At 47.1% G+C, this 20616-nt stretch overlaps 1 long non-coding RNA gene across 2 annotated transcripts in view; it reads right to left on the reverse strand.

Annotated features, from left to right (window-relative positions):
* Nucleotides 1-20616, reverse strand: part of LOC141370376 (uncharacterized) — an 85384-nt gene that overhangs the window by 59882 nt on the left and 4886 nt on the right. For both annotated transcript variants that reach the window (XR_012374370.1, XR_012374369.1), the window contains exon 2: nt 15916-15988. This is a non-coding gene — a long non-coding RNA (uncharacterized lncRNA). The remainder of the gene's footprint in view (nt 1-15915; nt 15989-20616) is intronic.

The following is a 20616-nucleotide window of genomic DNA, read 5'->3' on the forward strand; positions in this document are numbered from 1 at the left end:
CTTCCACTTGGAATTTCCAGGCTGCTGGCGTCTCCCCTCAAACAGCCCCTCGAAGACAGTCAAAGAGAACGCTGGGCTGGATAGACGTCAGCTGTGTGATGTTGCCCTTTGGTTGCTAGTTTCTCCCGCCCAGGACGCTGACCTGTCCTATGTTGGATACCAGCAAGCATAGAAGTTTTCTGTAGATTTTGCTTTTTCCTACTCAACTCTTCAGTAGAATGTAAACCTTTAAGGGCAGAGACCAGCTCGTGATCACATGCTGATTACTGATTAATTATCTACTGCGTTCATCAACAAATATTTCTGAATCCCTACTCTGAATTTGGCATGGTGCCAGGGGCTAGAGCTACTACTGTGGGCAAGACAAAAAAAAAAAAAAAAGGAGGTTCTTCTCTCATGAGCTTTCATTCTAGGCAGTGCTGTATGACAACAAATACATACAACAATAATCATGATTTCAGATGAGGGGAGGGGCAAGGCTGCCTTAGATAGGGTGGTCAGAGAAGGTCTCTGTGAGGGAATGACAGTGGAAGTAAAACGTAAAGCATCTGAGGGGCACGTGGGTGGCACGGTTGGTTAAGCAGCCGACTCTTGGTTTCAGCTCAGGTCATGAGCTCAGGGTCATGAGATAGAGCCCCACATCGGGGCTCCATGCTCAGCGCGGAGTCAGCTTGTGACTCTCTCCCCCTCTGCCCCTCCCTCCCTCTTAAATAAATAAATAAATCTTAAAAAAAATAAAACGTAGACGTTTGAAGGGTTAGGGGAAGAACAGTCCTGGAAGAAGGCAGATCACGTGAGGAGGAAACCGATCCACTCAGTGGTGCGAGGCTAGAGCATGATGAGTGAGCAGGGGACTACAAGGTTTGAATTTTAATCCAAGCCTGTCGAGAAGCCATCAGAGGTTGTGAATAGCAGTGACATACCTGGTATTACACTCTGAAGGATCACTCTGGGTGGTGAGTGGGGAACAGGCCATCGGGGAGACAAACAGGAAACACTTAGAAGGCGAGTAATCCAAATGAAAGCTGATGGTGCTCTAGACGAGGGTGGCTGAGAGAATGAGAGGCAGTCACATTTGGGATGCGCCTCAGAGTTAGAGCCAATGGGAATCCCTGACTGGCTGTGGGAGGTGAGCAGAAGAGAGTCAAGGATCACTGCCTGACTCGGGCGCTTGAGCAACCGTGCAAATGATGCTGACAGTTCCTGAGACGGAGAAGAGCAGGCTAAGGGATTCGAGTGCAGATTCTGACGAGTGGGGGTGCCAACGCTTACGGGACCAGACATGGCAGGTAGATGGTGAAATATACGCGAGTCTTGAGCTCAGAGGGGAGCTCAGGTCTGGCGTGACTCTGTGCCAAGAGGATCTTCTGAGAGAATATGGGAAATGGAGAAGACACAGCTTAGAAGAGAACATTAATGCAGAAGGTCTTGTTGATCGCTCCTTGCATGTCCCCAGGGAAGCCTCGAATCATAAGTGACCCTGGACCCACCCCTGGGAACATGGCCCTCAGAAGGTTCTCTATGTCTCTGACTGATGATGTTGTTTTGTATGTCCAGAGCAATGGGGCAAGCTGTACCAGTTCATGAGGACCTCTCAGAATTGTCTAACAAGATCCATGATGTACCTGGTTTCGATGCTGGAATCCTGAGTTGTGTTGCATAGAAGCCTCAGACACTGAGGCTTGAGCGGGCTCTCCTGGGCAGAGACATGTCACAGGTGTCCCTGTAGTTTGCTGCTAGTTGCTGCTGGGTCGCCCTCGATGGGGAGGAACCTGAAAGCCCGTGCCTGGCTGAGGCTTACATTTTCCAGCTGCCTGGGTCTGAATCCTTCGCTGTGAAAACCTGAGCTGCGAATAAAACCTGCTGTTGTGGCTTGTGAGCCCTTCTAGTGACTCGCCCAACTTGGAGCGGTTGTGGGACCCTCGAAATGCAGCCATCGCCCTCAGAGGGCTTAAGTTTCAGCCAGAGAGGAGAAAGGAACGAGAGCGAAGCAAACAGGATGACAGAGCTCGGTCCGCCTGAGGACAGGGACTAAGCCTTTCTTCATCTGTGGATGCCCCCAAAGAGGGCTGGGTTAAGTGGGAGTCCTCAGGAAAAGTGTGCTGAACTTAGCACAAGAGGTGGGGCTTGCTAGATGGGCAGGATTTTGCATAAGCTCAGAGGAGGAGGAGGGCATGCCAACTGGAGGAAACAACTTGATGGAGGCTTGATGGAGGTCCAAGCCTCCCCTGCTTTTTCTGGGCACGGCTGAGGACGAGAGGTGATGGCACGGCATATTCCTTCTGTGCCCCCTCAGTCACTTGCTAGAGAGCAAACGGAGGCTGAGCGGCTGAGCGGCGAATCTCACTGCGTCACGGACGGGGAGCTGGGCTCCTCTCCCTGTGACTCCGTGATTGAAATTCCAGATGGGACTACACTAACTATTCATCCTGAATTCCAGACGGCAGTTCCAAAGTCAAAACCCCCAGCGCTTACGCTTCTCTAAACAATCTTTCCCTATTCCCAGGGCAGCCTCCAAAAGAAATCGGTTAATAACGACTTCAGCCAAAGCGGGGCTCCCATGAAGGGGGGACATGGGTACCAAGGGAAAAAAGAGAAGACACTCTCGGGGATGGACCAAGAGGTTTCTGTCTGAACAGGAGAGAGGATGGAAGGTTTCATGCTTAGAGCTTAGGCGTCCTCTCCTAGAAGCATCGCCCCCTCCCGCTCGGGCAGGTGCCTACGAGATCTAAGATCACACAGCGGTCCCCGACTGATGCGGGACCACAGCGCGGTCGGCCTGAGTCCCGGCGCGGTGCTTGACCCTATTTTAGTGCCCTGCTTAGTAGTTCTACCGCCCGAAGAATCATCCCCCCCCCCACCCCCGGATGGTGGACGCAGTGCAGTTCCCAATTAGCCTCCAGTCCTCGCTGGAGCATGTTAAGGGCCAGAACAGGGAAAGCGGGAAGGGCGGCAGAAGGCCGAGCCAAGGCATTACAATTCCAAGGGCTAAGGGAGACCTGCTTCCGACTGCTCTATGGGCTCGGCAGCCTCGCTGTTTCTTTCTTTGCTCTGAGCCAAGTCAAGCATACTCTGTGTCACGGGATGGGGGCTTGGGGAGAACAGCGAGCCAAACAGACCTTCCTGCTGGCGCAAGGGTGAGGCCAGACTCTTAAATGACCAGCAAAAGGTTGGGGGGGGGTGACTGCCCTCGCACGTGACAGCCGCCCAAAAGCCCCCGCCCAACCAGCGTCGCCTCCCGGCCAAGGCCTGCCGGTTCATGGGGCAGCGGGGCAGAAAGCCGGGAGGCCGTGCGAGCTCGACCAGCGGCCTCTGTGCCCTGCCCTGCTCTCCGCCTCAGAGCTGGAGACGAATAGGCTGGGCTGGTTCCTCAGCACGGTGAACCCCGGCCACAAGGGGGCTGGCAGGCAGCGACTTCTTTAAGGCCTGAAGTCACTTCCTGTCGGGGACCCCAGGCCCTCGGCTGCGCTCCCACACAGCTCAGCCTTCCTGGGAGGGTCTCAGGCCGGAGCCTGGGCCACTCGCAGAAATGTGGGAAAGTAACTCTGGGCAGTTGGGGGAGGCTGCCCAGGAGGTCTGAAAGGGGACACCTCTGTGCGGACCAAATCGGAGAATGAATGACTCCCGCCCCTTCGGGCATCCGTTCGGCCTCAGTGCCTGAATCTCTCTCACAAAATTCGTGTTAGTTTGAGTCCCTCTCGGGACTTCCAGATCCTTACTCTTAAAAAAAAGCCATTATAATGTCATGACAGTAAATACCTCATAATTCTGGTTGAGGCGAGGTAGGGCAGAGTTAGAAGTAACGGGATTTGTGCAGATAAGGGAATCTTATCCTTTAAACTCCCCCCCAATTTTTTTTAAAGATTTTTTTTTTTATTTGACAGAGAGCGAGACAGCGAGAGAGGGAACACAAGCAGGGGGAGCGGGAGAGGGAGAAGCAGGCTTCCTGCCGAGCAGAGAGCCCGATGCGGGGCTCGATCCCAGGACCCTGGGATCATGACCTGAGCCCAAGGCAGACGCTTAACGACTGAGCCACCCAGGCGCCCCTAAACTCCCAAAATTTTTAAACAGTATTTTGGATGACATGAAATATATACGTATATATTACATGACTCCCAGATTTCTTAACTCATTCAAATCTTTTTCCTGGCTAACTCAGGGTAATCAGAAGCAACATCTTGTATTGTGCTATACTATTTTGTTTTTCCGTCCCTTTTCAGGATATCGGGCCTTCAGTGGGCACGTCCCCGGTCAGTTTGTCTGAGCTTCTCCCCACCCCGCCCCCATCCCCCACTCCAACATCTCTTCCTGTTGCTTTCTAATCTGTACGGTGAGGAAACCAGACTACAGAACTCTTTAGAGCTAGTTGCAATTATAAACAAGGCACTAGAAAAGGCCTAGGGAATAAAGTGTGTGGCTTTAGTGCTATCTCTGTGTGTTTGAGGGAGTTTGTAGCTCTTTTTCTCCTTCCAGAATTGGGGCAAATTACCAGAGAAGAGAAGGTGCCAGAAGCCTGGCCTAGGGTTAAGTGTTCTGCTACTGAATATCTGCCTGGGATCGGGCCAGGCCTCAAAATTCCCTGTCCCCGCACCAACTCCCTGGCTCAGACAGCTCCGAGTGACAGAAAATTGGGAAGAATAGCTAAGAATAAACACGAGGCCATGCCAGATTCTTCTCTCAGGAAATCAAGTGCTGACAAAGCAGGGGCAACCCTGGCTTGGGAGATCGGCTCTAACTTCCAACAGAGGAGCATCTCTGCATTGTTCCCAGAAACGTGAAGCGCTGAGGAAATGAAAAAGGTGACTTCTCGAGCTTAGATCCTTAGGGAAAGCCAATGGCATTAAAAAAAAAAAATGCACTTATCAATTGTTTAAGTGCACAATGCCCTATTGTTAACTCTTGGCACTAGGCCCTACAGCAGATATCTGGCACTTACTCATCTCGTATAACTGTAACTTTATGCCCATTGAGCGACACCCCCCCATCCCTGTGCCCCCCCATCTCCTGATAACCACCACTCTACTGTCTGCTTCTATATCTTTGCCTATTTTAGACACCTCGAGTATAAGGAATGGTGCAGCATTTGTCCGGTGACCAGCTTATTTCACTTAGGATAATGTCTTCTAGGTCCATCCAAAACTCACCATATTATATATATTTAATTATTTCCAGGTTTTTTTGTATACCAATTATACCTCAATGAGGCTCGGGGGGGCAATGATAAATAAGCCATGGGTTCTATCTTCAAGAAAAAAAAAAAAAGGCACTTATCAGAAGTAAGCCAAACAAGGTGATTTTTGAAGTTTCTTAACTGTAGCAATACTTGAGATCTTTCCTAAAAGTCTTGGGAGAAAAGCGACACATGCAACTTATAAGGCGATAGCAATAGCCATCATGTGTTCCATATTTGCACAATTCAGAAACCACTTTCAGAGCCATTGCTTCATTTGACAAGCTGCAGAGAAGGCCGTTCTGCCTCCCATCCTCAGCCACCCCTTACTTGAAGAACCAACACTTGAAAATGTTCGTTATTGACAGCGAAATCCCCACTGTGTCCACATTCTCTGTAGGCAAGGATTACCCACCAGGTATTGCTGGGAGAGCTGGGCCAGGCCCCAAAGGCCCAGCTCTGCGCAGGATAAAAGAGGAGGATGGCCTAGATGCTGGGGTCCCTGCCTCTGGGGACTCCTAACCCCAGAGTTCTGCCTCTGCCAGACCATTAACCCGCACATATTGCAGATAAGGCTCCCTCAGCTGGTCCAGTATCATTGTTAGCCCAAGCCGGAAGTAATAAGGCAGACCCCACAGGTTATCATTTTGTTATTTTGGGCTGGACATCCACCAACCAGCAGGATGATGAGAGTGGAAAATGTTATTGACCATCTCTGAACCTTGATTTGACATTTGTAAAACATGAAAGGTAAAACTCGTCCCCACCTAGTTTCCAGATATTTGGAGAAGACAAATGAAGTATCACAGTGGAATATTTTCTTTTTTAAGGTGGATTTCTTTGGAGTCCTTGGGGTGATCACATAAGTCTGAGAGATTCTAACTGGCATTAAAGTTAAACATCCTCCATCACTTCGAAGTTTTACTAGAAATCATACGTAACATCTCCAACCAGAGATACGGAAAAGGGGAAAAAAGCTTAGGATTTGATGTTGGGGGTGAGGAGAGACCTTAAGAAGGAAAGTGGCGATCATAGCAGAGATATAAAATAGGAAGAGGAAGACATGAAAGTGTCAAATTGAAGAATCAAAATTGTGTTACAGCAAAAGAAAAGGGAAATGTAAACAGCAACCCTCAAACAGTGTTTTCACAACTAGATTTAAAGATTACGTAAAGGAGGGGCATGGGTGGCTCAGTCGGTTAAGCGTCTGCCTTCGGCTCAGGTCATGATCCCAGGGTCCCGGGATCCAGCCCCGCATCCGGCTCCCTGCTCGGCGGGAAGCCTGCTTCTCCCTCTCCCGCTCCCCCTGCTTGTGTTCCCTCTCTCGCGCTCTCTCTCTCTGTCAAATAAATAAATAAAATCTTTTAAAAAAATAAAAATAAAGCCTACATAAAGGAACTTTTTAAAGCAGTGCAAGCTAAAATAACTGAGACACAATTAAGAACACATTATAAAGGACATAAGGCTGAATTGCGTGAAATAAATTTAAATGGGAAACTCCAACCCAAGTGACTGTTGTACGCGGATCTTAGAAATCTTTGAACCATAATGAGTTTGGCAGTGATTCTATAAAGCGGATGTGATTTATACTTATGAGCTGACATCTGGGTGAGTCTCGCCCCGATTCAAGAAAACGAGATCCACACAGAGTACAGCAATGAAGCCAAAGAGGGAAAGTGAAAACGGATCATCATCACCTCCTTCAGATATAGCCCTTCCTGACGCCCACCCCCTTACATTTCTGCCCCTCCCACCCTTCTTCACCAACCTGCTCATCAGCCAGCCAGCCACTCTGTGGATAGCTTACTTACAGCTGGTTCAGGGCCTACCCTTCAGAAGGGTACCTATGCCAGAGGCACAGAAGCCGAGCTGCGGGTCTGGCTGATCTGCGCTCCTTGGGTTCATCTACACTCAGTCCACCCACTCCTTTCCTATGCGAGACCCTAAAGGCCCTAAGAGCAAAATGACTGCCTTAATTTGCTCATGCCTGAGATTCAAAGGGAAAACGACAGAAGTAAATTGTTGTAAGGGCTCGGCAACCCTCCCCACCGAGTACCATAGGATTTATATATGTATGTATACGTACATAAATATATATATCATATATATATATAAATACACACACATACACACACACTCTAGTACACTCTAGTGGTTATGGCTCAGGTAAACACTGAATCACGTCAGGAACAACCAACCACTTTTTACCTCTCAGGTCCTTCTGGGAGTTTGGTCTCCACTTCCAGCGAGAAATCTGGAAATGGCTCCACCTTCCCTCTCCCAGTGATACTCCTGGACACCGGGCGCGGGGTGGGGGGGAGTCTGCTCACCCAATCTTGTCAGAGCACTCACTGTAAATTAACTTAAGCTGAGTCAACCCTGAGGCATTAGGACCATGGCAGACATGGACGGCCTGCCCTGGCCTTGGGAGATCAACTGCACAAAGAACAACTCTGGCACTTTCTTATCCAATTGCTCCCACAGCTCCAGGCAGAACCAGAACCTGGGATGAGTGACAGAGGTGTTTGACCTGGAGGCAACTCTTATGTTTACATGGAGCGTGACTCTTAGGGACAGAAGCAGAAGGGAGAGTGGGGGTTTCATGGTGAGTGACGAGGGGGAAAAGGATGGTCCGTGACAAACAGGGGAGTATGCCTGTCCTGTCTCCTCTCCCTGGAGGAAACGAGCACTCTGCCACACGGAAGAGGGGGTTTGGTGATCGCAGTCCGGTCTGTTACAGAATTAGAACGTCAGCATCACTCATACGTTCCCTGAGTGGGATGGGAAGTTAATGGTCAGTTGGTACCCAAGGAATGCAGCAGAGGCTCTGTCTGGCCACCATATATACCAGGTGCCCCTCTCCATATCCTGATCTCCCTTGCAGTTAGGCTGGGGCGAGCCGATTAGTTCCTGTCACTGAAATGCGTGCAGAAGTGATGCGTGTCCCTTCCGGGATGAGGCAATGAAGGCACGTGGGCTTTCAGCTGTCTTCTTCTCTGCCATGGTGCCCTTCAAGTTCATGTGTTCCAGATGGCATTGCTACATGACAGGAAAGGGCCAACCAGTCTGCATCAAACTTTATTTATGTGAGCAACAAATAAACCTGTGCTGTTTATGTGTTCCTGCGTCAGAGGCTAGCCTATCCTGACTAATATAGGAGCCAAAGCAGGGGCCCATCCAGAACATTAGAGACCTTAGTGCAAGAAATTAACCTGGTCACACCCACAAACTCTACAAGGATGATCAGATTTCATATTTCCCAAGACGTTCTTCAACAAAATGTTATCTCTGAGGGAGGATGGTTCGTCCCAAAACAGTAACTTCAAGTGTAAAGTCTGCCTCTCCCAAGACACGTGTCTCCAAAAGAGCGTAAGACATCCAAAATTCATTCAGTAGCTCATGAACTCTCTTCCTAGGCGCGCATCACCTCCCGACTTCCCATTTTCCTTCCATCACTGGACACAAAGCTGACTTATAGCCTCTACATCAGAACTTCCTCACAAAATCAGGTTGCCATCAAAACCAAACAAGAGAAAAGTAAAAAAGGAGACACAACCAAGTTTCTCTCTATCAAGACCATCTCAATTCCTTACAGGACCTGGCTCAATCCACTTTTAAAGTTTAGAATAGAAGGCAAAGCAACTTCCCTCATTCACTGTTTCTAAAATGTCGAGATCTCATTGGGGCGCCTGGGTGGCTCAGTCGTTAAGTGTCTGCCTTTGGCTCAGGTCACGGTCCAGGTCATGGTCCCAGGGTCCTGGGATCGAGCCCCGCATTGGGCTCCCTGCTCAGTGGGGAGCCTGCTTCTCCCTCTCCCACTCCCCCTGCTTGTGTTCCCTCTCTCGCTGTGTCTCTCTCTGTCAAATAAATACATAAAATCTTTAAAAAAAAATGTCGAGGGGCGCCTGGGTGGCTCAGTCGTTAAGCGTCTGCCTTCGGCTCAGGTCATGGTCCCAGGGTCCTGGGATCGAGCCCCACATCGGGCTCCCTGCTCGGCGGGAAGCCTGCTTCTCCCTCTCCTACTCCCCCTGCTTGTGTTCCCTCTCTCACTGTGTCTCTCTCTGTCAAATAAATAAATAAAATCTTTAAAAAAAATAAAAATAAAAAAAAATGTCGAGATCTCGTAGACCACCTAGGTTAGAAGGCACAATGCTTTAAAGCTGGAACCGAAAGAGCCTGGGACAATTTTGGCTTGGCACTCTTCACAAAGGAGGGAAGACCTCTTGACTATTTTTCACCGTAAAACCCGCGGAAAGCCCTACCTTTCAGAACACCTACTCCCTGAGATGACAGGGACCCCATGTATGACCGCTGAGAGCAGATGACCAAAATATGGTCTTGAAAAGCATTTCTTTCAAAGGTAGGTCGCATCATCAGCATACGTTGGAGAAATTACACGTGCACATTTTTTCCTTGACCTAGGACTTAATGAAAACTTTGATGCATTCAGCCCCTGTTGAATGAGAAGGCCTGTCTGGTGGCTAGGGGCTATACAAAAGCCATGGCCTGGGCCTCATCTGTAAGCTTGCCCCTCGCTCCGCAGCTAGAATCTGGTTCTGTTGGGAGGAGACAGCCAGAAAAGGCCCTACTCTCTGACCCAGAAGGCCTCTTCTGAGCATTGCCCAATGCTCTGTTATACAACATGCAAAATAAATAATCAACTTTAAAAGTCAGGCAGTCAAAGCTCTGCTCAAATAATAAGCCCTTTTACAAGCTGCTTATCACCTGCCAAAATCAGCTCAAGAGGAACACCAGGAACTCTAAATTCTATTGTTCTCATTAACTACTTGGGGGAAATGGACAAGCTTCAGTGGCCTTATTGATTTTCTAAGAGACAGAGGTGGAAAGGTTTTCATCCACCAGCACCCTGCCCTTGATCTCAATAATTTAAATATGGCTCCCATGCCGCGGTCTCTGAGAGGTCTCTATTACAAGCATGAGCTAGAAAGGGGTCCTGGCCTTTTCTTAGAAGACACACCACTCTTTACATTCCCTCTCACCCGATTGTTGGGGTGAGAAAGGGAAGAACATAAAGGCCAACCTTTTCAGAAAGTTCACCGGGAGAGAGTGTGAAAGGGCAGGACAGAGGCACCTCTAAAGCAGTCTTCGGCCTGTGAAAGTTTTCTGGCTTAACTACAAAAAGGAAAGAGGAGTTTTGCTCAAGGAAAACGTCAAAACCATGTTTGGTGCCCTTGGGTAGGCCTGACAATACATCGCTGTTGACCCAGAATGGCTTCTCTGGGTTTGAAAATACAGGATGGGGACTCTTGGGAAGGGGTCTTGTTAAGGAAATCTGTAATAAAACTCATTTCTGATGGACCACAAAAGGGCTTGTCACATCTATTTAAGACATTAATATCCCAGGACCCTCAACCCACAGAGGCAAAGCTCAGAATGTACCTTCTATATAAACTTTACTACCCTCCCTTTTGCCCTCACTGATCCCTCTTATAGGGTTGGTTTATTCCTCACTAGCCTCCATACGTGCTGACTTGCTCACACTTGCTCCCTGCACTAGCCCATGGGTTTTCTGAGAGCAGGGACCAAGCTTTATTCCTCTCTGCCTCTCTACAGTCTAGCACACTCCCCGAAACATCATGGGTGTTCATTAAATCATGTACTTAACAATAAGATTAACAGTAAGCATAGTTAACGCTTAAGCATTCAGTAACTCTCTTGAACTTCCCAAAATTTTTTCTCATTTTCCAGTTGAGGAACCTGAGGCACTGGTAGGTAAATAAACTAATAAGTGGCAAAGCAACGATACGAACTAGGTGATCAGGCTCTAGAACCTTCCTTCTTAGCCACATGGAGCAGTGCACAGGAATAAGTAAGTGAGATGATAAAAGGGCTATCCACATATGAAAGCACTGAACATGAACTTAAATTAATCTGATTTAGAAACCTGGTTTATTCACACAAAAACTTATTAAGCACCTAGTATTCTATGCCAAACCCGCTGCTAAGAATTAGTGGCGCAAAGATAAAGGTATGGTCGTATTCCTCGAGGAGAAGAGAGACAAGTAACAAGATGGTATTGAGCACTGACTACATGCTGGGCACCGTTCTAGGTACTTCACGTGTATTAGCTTCTGTCATCTTGACAAAACCCCTACAAGGGGAGTCCTGGTCTTTTTTTTTTTTTTAAGATTTTATTTATTTATTTGTCAGAGAGAGCGCACAAGCACGGGGAGCAGCAGGCAGAGGGAGAGGGAAAAGCAGGTTCCTCGCTGAGCAGGGAGCCCGATGCGGGACTCGGATCCCAGGACCCCGGGATCATAACCCGAGCCGAAGGCAGACGCTCAACCCACTGAGCCACCCAGGCGCCCCTGAGGGTAGTCCTATTCTTATTAAATCAAGATGAAGCAGATGAGAAACTGCGACCCAAGGAAGTTAAGCAACTTGTGAGAAGCACTGCTTGAACACAGGCAGCCTAGCTCCTGAGCCCATGCTCTCCGCCACCACATTCTGCTGCCTCTTCCATAACAACCACACTCGGCTCCTCCCAGAGAGAGGAAAAGTAGTTATGGAAACTCTGAGAAGGAAAGGATTCATCTTGCCTGAGAGGGGGCTCAGAGCAGGCTCCGCAGAACAGGGGACACTTGAGCTGGGCCTTGAAGACACGAGAAGAGGAAAGAAATTCAAATGCGAATGGTACATTGAGACCAGGAAAACTCATCTGTGTTTTCGAAGCCATCACAACCAAAACACAGAGCTAAGCAGCAAGCCTGGTGCTGCACCATCTTCTGCTGCTGAGACCCACTTCTCACCAAGGAACAAGGAAAGAATTCGCGGAACTGCGGCCTGAATGTTTCTATCAGTTTTCCCACTTGGTTCAAACTCTACCTGGGGTTTAGCCATCCTCACAGTATCTGGAGGAAGTTCTGTTCCTCTTCCTTCCGTACAATAGATAATGTTTTGGGAAGGGGACGCCCACGCTCATTTTAGTGTAACTGAAGCCAGATCCTCCCAGGTCAGCAAAGGAGGCTACAATCACCATGGGGGGGGGGCAACTTAGAACAGCTAGATCTCATAGCTGAGATCTCCAATTCTTTTTTCCACACATGGAGATACTCTCTCCTTTGCTAACCACAGAGGTTCTAAGTCCAGTTTTATTAAAGGCTGTCCAGGGGTTTCCTGAGAGTCTGTTCCACTCAAACCTGCTGACAACTTCCCTTCCCTCAACCTCTAGCTTCTCTGATGACCGGCTACTATGCCAAGAAATGCAGGTGAATAAGGACAAGTAAACTCCAACAACCAGTGAGTACTCCTGAGGCAGACTTGCAATTATTCTTCCCATTCTAAATACCCCCTCGAAATATCCCCCACACCATTCCAGGGACTGCTGCAGTTTTCCACTCTTCTTTACAGCAAAACTCTTTAAGAGGTTTGTCTCTATTGCCTGTGTACGATTTTTCTCCTCCCCCTTCTCTCTTGAATCCACTCCCATCAAGCTTCTGTCCACTGAGATGGCTTTTATCAAGGCCCCTAGGTTGCTGAAGTCTACGGAGAATCCTCAGCTCTTCTCTTGCTTGGCCAACCAGAAATACTTTTCACAGTTGATCATTCCTTCTTCCCCGAAGCACCTTCCTCGCTTGACTTCCATGACATCATTCTCTTCTGGTTTTCCTTCTGCCTTACTGGCCACATCCTGCCAGTCTCCTTTGCTTGTTCCTCATTGTCTTGCTAACCTTTAAATGTGGGAGTGCCCTGGGGCTGGGTCCTTGGTCTCCTTCTCTTCTCTAACTGTTCTCATTATCTTCTGGCATCTTCTTACCATCCATCTCAGGGCTTTAAATACTATCTAGATGCCTAGGACTAAAAAGTGTTCATCTCCAGCCCCAACCACTCCTATGAATGCCAGGCTCACATAGCCTACAGCTTCCTCGATATCTCCACTTAAATGTCTAACTGGCGTCTCAAATTCAACATATGCAAAATTTAACATCTGATATACCCCCAACCTTGTTCTTCCCATGGTATCTTTTTTCAACAATTTATTTACATTTTTTTTAAAGATTTTTATTATTTATTTATTTGACAGAGAGAGAGACACAGCGAGAGAGGGAACACAAGCAGGGGCCGTGGGAGAGGGAGAAGCAGGCTTCCGGCCGAGCAGGGAGCCCGATGCGGGGCTCGATCCCAGGACCCTGGGATCATGACCTGAGCCGAAGGCAGACGCTTAACGACTGAGCCACCCAGGTGCCCCCGCACATATCTTTTCAAGTTAGTGTTTTCATTTTCTTTGGATAAATACCCCAAAGTGGACTTGCTGGTTCATATGGTAGTTCTATTTTAATTTTTTGAGGAATCTCCATGCTGTTTTCCATAATGGCTGCTCCAATTTGCATTCCTGCCAACCGTGTACAAGGGTTCCCTTCTCACCACATCCTCGCCAATATTTGTTATTTCTTGTCTTTTTAATACTAGCCATTCTGATAGGTGTGAGGTGATAGCTCATTGTGGTTCTGATTTGCATTTCCCTGATGAGTAATGATGTTGCGCATCTTTTCATGTACCTGTTGGGCATCTGGTGTGTCTTCTTTGGAAAAATGTCTATTCAGATCTATAGGCAATTTTTAATCAGATTGGTTTGTGTTACTGAGTTGTATGAGTTCTTTATATATTTTGGATATTAGCCCCTTATCAGATATGTGATTTGTAAATATTTTGTCCCATTCAGATTGTCCTTTACTTTTGTTAATGGTTTCCTTTGCTGTACAGAAGCTTTTCAGTGTGATGTAGTCCCACTTATTTATTTTTGCTTTCGTTGTTTTTGTTTTTGGTGCCAGATTCAAAAAACTCACCACCGAGACCTACGACAAGGAGCTTACCACCTGCGTTTTCTTCTAGGAGTTTTATGGTCTCAGGGTCTCACATTCAAGTCTTTAATCCATTTTGAGTTCATTTCTGTGTATGGTGTTAAGATAGTGGTCCAGTTTCATACTTTTGCACGTGGCTGTCCAGTTTTCCCAGAACCGTTAATTGAAGACATATCCTTTTCCCATTGTATATTCTTTCCCCCCTTTGCCATATATTAATTGACCGTATAGGTGTGGGTTTATTTTTGGGCTCTTGATCCTATTCCATTGATCTATATGTCTGTTTTTATGCCAATTCCACGCTGTTTTAATTACTATAGCTTTGGAATATAGTGATATAGAAATCAGGGGGCATGATGCCTCTGGCTTTGTTCTTCCCTCCCAAGATTGCTTTGGCTATGTGGGGGGTTTCTGTAGTTCCATACAGATTTTAGGATTATTCATTCTATTTCTTTGAAAAATGCCATTGGAATTTTGATAAGGATTGTGTTGAATCTATAGATTGCTTTGAGTAGTACAGACATTTTAACAATATTGATTCTTCCACTACATGAGCACGGAATATCTTCCCATTTATTTGTGTCTTCGATTTCCTTCAAAATGTAGCTGCTGATATACTTCCAACCTTGTTTTTCCCACAGTCTTTACCAATGCAACTCCATCCTTCCAGTTGCTCAGAACAAAAACCTTGGCAACATCCTGAACAGAAATGCTGTGTTACACAACTCCAGAGGGCACCAGCCACATTTTAGTCAATGCTACTGGTGTTATGCAACATGGTGACCCTGTTTCCCTTCATTCCTCTTTCTCCAACATCCTACATCTGATCCGTTAGCAAATTCACTTGGCTCTACCTTCAAAATATATCTCAGAATCCAACAACTTCTCCCCAATTCCACTGCTATCAGCCTGGCCCAAGCGTGTCCCCTTATAACTTTTTACCCAAAACAACAACAACAACAACAACAACTAGAGCAATCCTTCTAAAATATGTCAAATCACATCACTCCTCTACTCAAAATTCCCCAATCCGTCCCCTCTGACTCCAAGAAAAAGTCAAGATTCTTACAATGTCCTATTAAGCCTTGAATTGTTTTTTTCTCTTTGGTATCTATCTCTATGTAGCCTATGTATTTTGTGTTTGTCTCATTGATTATCTGTTGCCCACATAGGAATATAAGCTTCATGAGTCAGGAACTTGGTGTGTTTTGTTCACAGCTGAAGCCTCAGTATCTACAATAATACCTGACACAGAGTACCCACTCAGTATATATTTGTAGACGAAATAAATGAAGCAGGTTACAAAGGGGGACGTCTTTACACATGGGCCAGAATCATACCAAAACACAATATAACAAGTGAAATGCTATTTGAGGAGCCAGCTAGTGCTGGGACAAAGTCAAATCCCAGGAGATGTTCAGTTCCAATCTCCTACTGTTCGTTTTTCCATTGCTTTGATACTTACCTGACGCAGTCTCCTTTCTTTTGCCTCCTAAAGAAATGCACCTATATAAAGTAAGGAGCTCCCCCTGGTGGAGGCCACTCCATCCAAGCAATGGAAAAGAAAATCCTAGAGCAGCAGGCTTTTAAGTTATAAAGGAGACCGCCGGGGACAAAGGAAGTGACTCCAACATTTCACAGAAAAAGTCCTCTATAGAAACAAGCGGAACCAATGATTAGATTCAAAGTACATTGGGGTGGGGGGACTTATCAACTTATTTTGCTGTTGAACCTTTTTTGCCGCTGAAAATGAAAAAGAAAAATTCACTGCAAGCTGAACGACTTAAGTACCTACTCCCAAGGAATTTTTAATCTGGTAGAGGATATGAGTCATGCATACAAATAAGTACAAAGCAACAAGTACGGCTGTGAATGAGTGAATGGGGGCCAAATCAGAGGAATAAACTAAGAGCTATAACTTACCCAGGAAAGGGGATAGCTTTGGGCTGAGTAAATCCAGGAAGACAGCTTGGAGGGGGTGGTTCCGGAGCTGAGCCTTGAAAGACAGACAAAATTTGAGTAAGAGAGTATTCCAGGTAAAGCCCTAAGTGTAGGGAAGGGCACAGCCAGTGGAAACCCAAGCAGGCCAACAGGGCCCTGCACATGTCACAATCTGGGTGACAACACAATGCGAAGCCTTCCTTGAAAAGAGCAGAGACAGATTCTCAAGAGAAAAGTCCTTGGCAGAGGTAAGCACAGGAAGGAACCAAAGAAATCCCCCCTTTTCCTTGTTTTCCCTTGGATGAGAGGAACACTACTAAAAACTATGGGGGGAAACAAAGATAAAATACGAACTCCATGATAAATTATCCAGCTTACATACTAGAGGATTCTGAATCCGTAATATTGAGGCGCACCTGGGTGGCTCAGTGGGTTAAGCGTCTGCCTTGGGCTCAGATCATGATCTCAGGGTGGCTCAGGTCATTTCATTTTCAACTTTTCATTTGAAACATTATAGACTTACCTCCCAAAAAGTTGCAAAACTAGTACGAAGAGCCCTTCACCCAGATTTCCCAAATATTACCATCTTATATAACCACAGTAAAATTACAAGTCAAGAAATTAATGTTCATGCAATACTATAATCGATAGACTGCATTTTCATTTGCCCCACCAATGTCTTTTTTCCTGGTCGGGGATCACGGACGTTTTCTTTGACTCCTTTTAACCTGGAACGGTTCCTCAGTCATTTTTGGTATTTCATTATACCACGATACTTTTGAAAAACACTAGCTGGTTTCAATTTGGGGTTTATCAGATGGTTCATCAAACTCAATTTAGGTGATGTGTTTTGGCAAGAACACTCCAGATATGACAGTATGTCCTTCTTGGTGCATCCTGTCAAAAGGCACGTGGCATCGGTTTGTTTCACGACTAGGGATGTTAAACTTTGATCACTTGGTTAAGGCTGTGTCTGCCAGGTTTCTCCCCAGTGGCGTAACTATTTTGCCCTTTGTAATAAATAAGCTTTTTGGGGGGAGATATCTTAAGACTATATAAACACACTGTTTCTCACCATACTTCTGTCCATTCATTTTCCTATCCATTGATGGTTCTGGCCTGAAATAGTTACTACTGTGGCGTTTGCCAAGTAAGTTTCTAGTCCCATTATTCTTTCTGTATTTCATTAACTGGAATGCTATTGTAAATAAGTGCTTTTCCTTCTCATTTATTTATTTATTCAGTTGTTTATATTCACATGGACTCATGGGTTCTTATTTTCCTCTCTGGGTTATGATCCATGACTACCATTAGTTATCATGTTGCTCGACACAGATTCCACCACTGGAAACCCCTTCGAAGTGACTCCTGCATCCTCCTGGCACATCCCCACTATTCCACGGACACTGTCTTACTTTCTGGCACAGGAAGACATTCCTGACTCATTTTCTAGGCTCCCTGCCCCGGGCCAGGAATCAGCCATTTCTCTGAGAGTTCTGGTTCCTTTTATTTGGAGAATGGTATTTTGAAACCAACATCTTGAGCGTGAGCTGTGCTCGCTGGTATTGGGGTGTCGCTGCTTCCAGGACCTCTAAGCAGACAGAGCTAGGAAATATATGCATATCTACAAACCACTCTACTTCTGTATCTATCTCGGGGGTGGGGTGGGGGGGCGTGCGCGTATAAAGTGACTCATGACGCATTCATACTGATAACCTCTGATCACCACCAGCCTTCCGTCTTTTCTTCTGTGTAACTCCTTCTCCCGACAGTAAAAGCTGGCTCTTGTTAGTCACAATATTTTATATGCTCGAGACTAGAATCTACATAAAGTAGGTTCAGAATTGCCAACCTGTATCCCAGTGGAAAACAAACCCACTATCTAGAGAACAGGATTTAGGTTCGGTTTGGGGGGGAGGGGTTGGGGGTTGGTCTTTAGCTTTAGAAAAGTGGTTCTCGAAGTGTTCTCCCTAAACCAGCAGCATCAGCCTCATCCGGGAACTTGTTAGAGATGCAAATGCTCGAGCCCTACTGAATCAGAAATGCTGGAGGGGGGGGCCATCACCCAGAGGTCCCCGAGCTCCCTAGGGGACTCTGATGCATACTGAAGTTTGAGAACCGCTACTGTGGAGTACATAGTCAAAATACTCTTTTCTGGGGACGCCTGGGTGGCTCAGTCATTAAGCGTCTGCCTTCAGCTCAGGTCATGATCCCAGGGTCCTGGGATCGAGCCCCGCACTGGGCTCCCTGCTCGGCGGGAAGCCTGCTTCTCCCTCTCCCGCTCCCCCTGCTTGTGTTCCCTCTCTCGCTGTGTCTCTCTCTGTCAAATGAATAAATAAAATCTTTAAAAAAAAATACTCTTTTCCGAAGTTAGTGCATTAGTCTGCTCGGGCCGACAAAACTAAAAATACCACAGACGGGTTGACTTGAACAGTAGAAATGTATTTCTCACATCTTAGGGATGTGAGAAGTTCTTCAGGCCCGAAGTCCCAGATTAAAGTGCCAGCAAGGCAGGGGCGCCTGGGTGGCTCAGTCGGTGAAGCATCTGTCTTCAGCTCAGGTTGTGATCCCGAGGTCCTGGGATCGAGCCCCATGTGGGGCTCCCTGCTCGGCGGGGAGTCTGCTTCTCCTTCTCCCTCTGCCCCTCCACCCCCACTCATGTTCTCTCTCACTCGCAAATAAATAATTAAAAATCTAAAACAAAAAAAAAGTAAACTCAGAAAAGTCCTCATCCCTTTCTGCCTCATTCCCAGTCCTTTCAACGCTGTTCCCATCCACCCCTGTAAACTACTAATCCCATTGGTTTTTGGTTTCTCTTTCCACACAAGGAGCATTGGTTTTCCGTGGCTCCTGTAACAAATTACCGCCAATTTAGTGGCTCAAAATGCCACGAATGTAAGATATTACAGTTTTGAAGGTCAGGAGTCCAAACTGAGATTCATAAGGCTAAACGTCCAGGCGTCGGCAGGGCTGTGTTCTTTCTTGGGGGCTTTAAGGAGGAAGCTGTTTCCCTGTCTCTCCAGGCTCTACACGCGGCCTGCGCTCCTTGGCTACGGCCCTTCTATCATCAAATCGCTCTGACTGGGAGCCCTGCTTCCACGAGCACATCTCCTCCCTCCGGCTCTGCCCCTTCTGCCTTCCTCTTCCAAGGACCCTTGTCATCCGCTTGGACCCACCAGGGTAATCTCAGATTTCCATCCCTAATCACATATGCGAAGTCCCTTCTGTCAATTAAAGCCGCATAGTCACGGTTCTGGGGATTAGTGTGTGAACATCTCTGGGGGGGGGCGGGGCGTCATTCTCCCACACAGATATTTTTTTAAGTTTTTAAAAACACAGAGTGACAGATCTTAGTATTCTCCTTCTTACAATCATTAAACAGCTTCCCTCTCTTCCTAGAAGGAGCCCAACCATTTCACCCTGCCAGCCTCCTTCGCCTCCTTCCGTGTCCTTGACTGTGCCAAGGACACAGTCCTTGATGGCTTTCAGCCTTTGCACGTACTCTTTTCCTCTGCCTAGAATATTCTTTCCCCAGCTCCTCTCATGGTTGGCTCATTCTTCCAGTCTCATCTCAAATGTCACCTCTTTAGAGAAGCTCTCCCTGATTACCAGACAGGTAACAAACAGCCCATCTCAATGACTGCGATTTAGCCTATTTATTTTCTTTATCATTGATCGTGGTCTATAATATATTATGTTATCAGTTTGTTTACGGACCCCTCTTTCTCACTAGGATGTAATCTCCGTGAGGGTGGAGACCATGTGTATTCCTGCATATCCCTAATATCTAGACACTCAGGAAGTGTTGACAGGATAGACGAATGCTGCTCCAGTCTGGGTGGCCAACGGAGGGTGAGTGTGTCGCAGGTCGAAATAGAGTAAACGGAAGAATCCCTGTGACTGTAGGTACTGCTGACGCAGACTTTCACAATCCCCAGTACAACCTGAACAATTTCCTATGTGTCCGTCGTTCCTTCATTCATCCACAAGTATTCGCTGAGTAGCTAATATACACACATTTAATCTACACAACAATACCATAAGGGAGCTACTATTACTATTATCCCCCTTTTACCGACAAGAAGACTGAGGTTCGGGGGAGTAGCGTGGCCAAGGACACGCAGCTAGGAAGCTACCGTATGCTACTATGTGGTAGGCTTACCGCTAGGCTCAGGGGCTATACCAGGGAACGAGGGAACATGGTCCTTGCCCTCTCTGGTGGACAGACAGTCCGAGGATGAATCCATGCTTACAGGGTGCTGTGCTAAGTGTTACGCTAGGGCTCTGCGAAGGGGGCCGTGGGAGCACTGGCCCGGGACCGTGAAATCAGGGTGAAGTGTGAGAGGAGGCTTCTGGGAAGAGGAGGCGTTTGAACTAAATTTGAAGCCTAAGTAGCTCTTAGCTAGAGGAATGGAAGACCAACTAGCCGGCTGCTGATCGGGCTCACAGGCTATCATTTGCCTTGATGAAGTTTCTGGTTTTCTCTGGTCTGGCCTTCACCGCCGCTTTGCAGGGTAAGAAATCCAATATTATGAGTAACCTAGAGTTATCTGACTTTGGGAATACTGGCACATGCTTATAACGCTCGGGAGAGAATGAAGTTTATAAATCCTCAGAGCTCGCTAAGCTGGGAAGTGGCCATTCTCTCCAAAGGCATGGCTCCTGGGGCAGTTTCCTGGGGAG

Source organism: Callorhinus ursinus, unplaced genomic scaffold, assembly GCF_003265705.2.
Source record: "Callorhinus ursinus isolate GAN/ISIS: 27379988/994484 unplaced genomic scaffold, GSC_fseal_2.0 scaffold33, whole genome shotgun sequence".
In the NCBI taxonomy this organism is placed as follows: domain Eukaryota; kingdom Metazoa; phylum Chordata; class Mammalia; order Carnivora; family Otariidae; genus Callorhinus; species Callorhinus ursinus.